This window comes from Primulina huaijiensis, chromosome 7 (genome assembly GCF_012295235.1).
Source record: "Primulina huaijiensis isolate GDHJ02 chromosome 7, ASM1229523v2, whole genome shotgun sequence".
Taxonomy (NCBI): Eukaryota; Viridiplantae; Streptophyta; class Magnoliopsida; order Lamiales; family Gesneriaceae; genus Primulina; species Primulina huaijiensis.
In genome coordinates, this window is record NC_133312.1 from 16,832,064 (window position 1) to 16,838,063 (window position 6,000).

Sequence of the window (6,000 nt, forward strand, 5' to 3'; positions counted from 1 at the left end):
AGGCCTTCAGGCCACTTAAAATATGGCAAGAAAGAACTACACAGAGCGGGGATTTGAGCTCACCGGGCGGAGTAACAAATAATAAAGGAAGAACATAAAGAACAATAGCGTTATGAGAACCACAAGATGACCCAGAAGTGGAATTTGATATAGAAATAGGCTATCCAGCCATTTTTGTATGTTGTTAGTTTCATGTTCTAAGATTTTATTTGAAGTAGGCCGTAGGGCCAGTAATATAAATATTTGTTGGTTATGATTCGAAAAACGAAAACGATCAATTAAATTTGGCCAGGAGGCCACTTTTATCATATTAGATTCATTTTGTTTGGATAAAGAATCAGGGGAGGAAATAATTGCGAGCGGGGAGTTTTAAACAGACATATTGGTTTATTGAAATGAGTGGTATTATTTGGATCAGAGTAAAAGAATCAACAGAAAACTTCTCCCCCAACTAACATCCAGCATCAAATTCAACTCCTTCTCCAACCAACATCCATCATCCAACAATCACAACACCAAACCAAGAGTCAACAAATACAAAGCGAAGCCACCGCATGCAAGAACAATAAATAGACGTGTATGCGGGAAAGGGGTCCGACTGAAGTGCAAATGCATAGACGTGTATGCGGGAACGGGATCCGACTGAAGTGCAAATGCATATACGTGTATGCGGGAAAGGGGTCCGACTGAAGTGCAATGCATAATGCTAGGGACGACGGAGTCGTCTTGAGTGGATGCAGCATATAAGAACATATAAGAGCACATAAAAACACATAAGAATTGAAAGGTACATGTGGTTCAGGAAGCTCCAAAAGGCATCAAGGCATGATTATCAAATGTACCGAAGAACCGAGGCCAACTCATGGCCAATTTTCAACCCATGATTACCTCCTAGAAATAGACGTATCAATGCATACAAGAAAAACCAGTGAAAGAGGGTGCAGAAGAGCAAAGAATCAAATCAAGAATAGGAAATACGCCTGTAAAGTTTCTATAAAATAAGTCTCCCGGATAAAAACATAAACAACTATTCCCAGCTAATACGTGCCAATCAACTAAACAAATCGAAAAAGGAAATTTCAAGAAAAGGGAAGAGGAAAATACCCATGGCCGTGGAGAGTGAAATCGGTCGCCCTGAGAAATCCACGGAAGCCGGCGCGGTTCACCGTTGCCGAGGGAAACTGACCAACTCCCATTTGAGAGCCCATCGACGACCCAAAGACAGCAAGGAACGGATTGGGGCCAGTAGCGAAGCCAGCGAACGCGACGAGCAGCGAAGCGGAGACGGCGGTTGAGACAAGCGAGGAACCCGCAATGTTCGATTCAGATGGGCGCGTCGAAGATGGTTCCTGAGCCATCGTGAAATTCTCGGTAACCACAACTTAGGGGAAACGATTGTAAAGGATAGGTGAGCATGCTCCAAGAATCGGCGATCGTCCAAGGGCAGCTGGGGATAGTGAACGAGAACGGCGAAAAGGAGGAAGAAGGGGAGCTGGAAAGTCTGAGTTTGAATCCTACGCATAGAAGAGGGAATTCCAAGGGGCAGAAGCGTAAAGTTTGGCGGTGAATTGGGCTTGAATTGGGCTTGAGCGTTTAACCCAATACTACGGGCTAACTATAGGGGATAAATGCTTGCAGGCCGCTCCAAATAAACAAGTTGGAACTAGTTTACATACAAGCATTTTGGCCCAATGGGCCAATGCTTGCGGGGGGCAATTGTTTGGGCTAAAATAATTTAATTACAAGCCCAATTAAATTATGGGCCCGTCAAATGTAGCGGACTAATTTCTATCAAGTCCAGCCAACCACATAGCTCTGAAGATGGAAAAGATCGTGGGAAGACATCGTGAGAAAGTAGTGGGAAAGATCAGGGGCTCATGGGAGAGTGGGAGAACTGCTCAGCATTCAGAAGAAAATGATCGGCCAAAGAGACACAATTCTCTACACACAACTCTACGCACTCTCTGCTAAGAATTCAGTCTTCAGCACTAGTTTTTAATCGTTTCAGCATATTTCTAGTATTTTAGGACTTGTCATTTTAGATTTCAGCAACTTTATTTGCTATATTTTTATGTCTTGTAAATTTCTACTGTTTATTGAAAATATAAACGATGTCAGGGGTTTATACCTCAAATTCCTGTAGTTTTCTTCTTTTTTGGCGTTATATTAGTTTAGGAGATTAGAACCGATGATCGAATTTAGTATTCGCTTTCGTTTGATAGTTAAAAGTTAGATTTTTACTGTTTTTCACACAAATTGGTGCAACTTCGCACCTAGCACCCCCGCAAATCAAATATTGTGCAAACAGTAACCCGTTCAGTTTATTTGGTAAATGAAATTGATAGAATTTTGTGAGATATGGAATTGAAAATATAATTTTTATTGTTTGACAAAAATGGAAGTACTTTTCTCTTAAATTAGTTTTCGGATTTCAAAATGAGATTGATATTTGATAGGATTTGATGAGATTTCATTTAATTAAGTGAATTCGTTATAAAATTGTTGAGATTTCATGTGATCTAAATGTGGATTTGAGTTTAAAAAAAAATATTATTTTTACTAAAAAATTATATGACCTTTTCAAGTTTTAAAAAATAATATTTATTCAAAAATTTATACTATTAATTCAGATACAAATCAATTAAAATATTTTTATATTTAAAAAATCTATAATTTTTTTTAAAAAAAAATCTTCATTCTTTTTCATACTAAAATATAATTTATCAAATTTGGTAACTTTATTTTTAATTTCTTCTCGATAAACTGTATATGTTTCATGTGTTAAAAATAATTTTATTTTTCATGTTTCAAAAATAATTTTTTGCTCTTGATAAACGATATATGAGTATTTATATAGATATTATTAATAAAAAAAAACATTTTAAAAATAAGAAATATAAAGTTTTTTAATATTAAATAATATTGTTTTTAATTGTCAAATCAAATTCGAAATTACATTGTAATTTGTTGTCAAACACCAAAATAGAATTCCAAATGCAATTCCAAATCCCATTTTTTTTTCAACTAAACACATTCTTTGTATTTATCAACCCACGACGCAGCTCGTGTAGTAATTGTGCTCTTATGATTTTTAAACGGAGGTGATGAGATTTAACTATCTAACTAATTAAATATCTCATGCAACTAATGAAGAGTACGTCTCTTGTGAGACAGTCTCGCGAATCTTTGTATGTGAGATGGGTCAACCCTACCGATATTCACAATAAAAAATAATACTCTTAGCATAAAAAGTAATATTCTTTCATGGATGACTCAAATAAGATATATGTCTCATAAAATACGACTCGTGAGACCGTCTCACCCAAGTTTTTGCTACTAATAAGACTCAAACCCATGACCACTGGGTTCTCGGGGCTTCCGTCGTGCTCGTATCTTATTTAAGGTATTTATCTTTTTTAAATTTTTTTATTTTATATAATTTTGAAGCAGTATTTACCTTATTTTCAAAAAGACCAAAAAGTACATATTAGATTTTAATTATCTTTAACTCCTCAAGCTTTCAACTAAAACAGGGAGTAAGAAATATTGTACTTGGCAAAAGGATTTAAAACTTATCTTTGCGTTTTTAAAATATTTGAGTTATACCATTATTAACAATTATAATTTTTACTGTATTGCGTGAAAAGGATTTTCAAATGTGGTGAAAGTTCAGCTTGAAAGATTAAGAGACCGGTTGATATATATATATGAATCAAATCCATAATTACTTGACCAATAATACATGCATCATGTTGGTCCAAACTACACCAATATTGCTAATAATATTAGCAATATCTTAGGAGATACATACATAATAACACACAAATAAAACATCCAACACGTTAAAAACATTAGCAAAATCAAAGCACACCGAACTATTTTCTCATCGTATTCAACTAGGAACCTTCACATTTGTCCAGAGCCGAGAGGTTGCATTTGGCCGGAAGAATCAGTACAAGATCCGGATCAATCCCTAGAGAAGGCAGCATAAATGAATTCCTATACGAACATAGACACTTGAAATCGGCCCCCGACACAGCATCACAACATTCCGGAGATGGTGCCACCGGGTTAGGGGGCGTTACGGACGGCCTACACGCATTCATTCCCTCTTCGGTCACGTTACACAGACCAGCAACCCTTGCCCCACTGCTTAGAACCACTGAAATTATAGAGAATAGCACCACCACTTTTCTAAATATAACAAACTCCATCTTGTGATAATAATTAGATAAATATGTTATATGTTCGATGATTTATGTGTTTGGGGTATATGTAGGGGGAGTAAAGTGTTCGGATGGAGACCCGTGATTCAGAATTTTGGAAGGTTTTGGGTCACGGGTGCAAAAGGCTTGGCCCTTTGAATGGAAGTGATTCATACGAGTGTGAGTTCATGATATATTAATTATATATGTGAACCTTATCTACGTACGTAAGATTTGTGGACTGAAAGTGCCTGAATTGGTTGTGAAGTGATCTCAATAATTCAGTTGATGAGGTAAATTTGTATATATTAGTAATCACTACCATTAGTACTAATATTTAATTAGTAAATTCTAAATTTACTACATAAATAATTGTGAACTCATAATAACTGTAAGGTCTAAAAAATTCGAATTACGTAACATGACTGCATGCAATCTAAAGTTTTACTAAAATATGTTTTAATTAATTTAAAGCATTAAATGTGTGATTATTGCATGATTATGTACGTTTCATTTTATGGTTTATTAAAATTTAATGTATTAGGGCTTTTAGTAGTATTTCGCGCTCGAACGAGGAACGGAGACCGGTGATAATTAAGGAAAAATATTTTTATTAAATAATTATTTTTAATTATTTAATAAATGGTGTAAATAAGGGTGATTTTTGAAAATGGACCTTGGTAGGGTATTTTTATTCATCGAGTCATGTTTTAAACTAGTACGCAAATTTAGCAAGTCGGGAGACTTTTTGAGGATCCGAGCAATATTTATCAAAAACATACCTAAACGAAATATTTTTTGGGAATGCTTTTGGGCTTAATGGGATTGTGTTATTGCTTAATGGGCCCAAAATTCTTTTAATCTCTTTATTTTTAATTAAGGACCTATTAGCACATAATATTATAACTTAAACACTACAACTAAAACCCTAAACCTAGCGTAACCATTCGGCCGCCCCCTTAACCCCTACTAGCAGCATTTTCAAAAAAATTTGCAGCAGCGAGCTTCGAAATTCCCCAGGGTCTTGCAAAGAAATCCATCCATGTCTCTCCAGTGCATATTCTACGTGACCATATCGAGGTTTTCGAGCGTAAATACGCAAAAGCACGCCCTATACCTCGTTTTTCTCATCATTCACATCATTATATGTTTATTTGTGTGTTTATGCATGAGGAATATCAGAGCTAACATTTTATGTGCATAGGGAACGAAATTTCATGAAAAATACTCCACTTTTATTGATGTAATCTCACGGTTTTGATATGGTTGAAGGGCTGCCGGATCTTTGGCGTTTAAGGATCATTTTACAGCAATTTTCGAGGAACTCTAGAGGGTATATCAGGTCTGGATCGAGGAAGGTAGGGCCGAAAGTTTAGGATTGGTTCAAGGGTGGTTCGAACGTTTGGGTCGGGTGAAAGAGAGAGGGCAGCCGTGCATGGCTCGTTCCAAGAATTGGTTCAGGCTGTGTGGGGTTTGTGTCAGGGATGGGAATAGTCCATGGTCAGCTGGTAGAAGGGCTAGGCTTAGATCGAAGCTTGAGGACAAGTTAGGTGGAGTATTGGGCGAGTTCGAGTGATCCCGATCGCAATGGCTGTGGACGTGGGTTAGGTTTCATACATGTGCACATGGGTCTGGTCATGGTCCTAGAGGGGGTTATGAGATTTTGAAAGAAAGGCAAACTCAGTCCAAGGTTCATAGGACCGTTTGAAATTTTAGAAAAAATTGGAACATTAACTTATAGAGTAGCGTTGTCACCGATGCTAGCTGTAGTGCATAATGTATTTCACATCTCGAT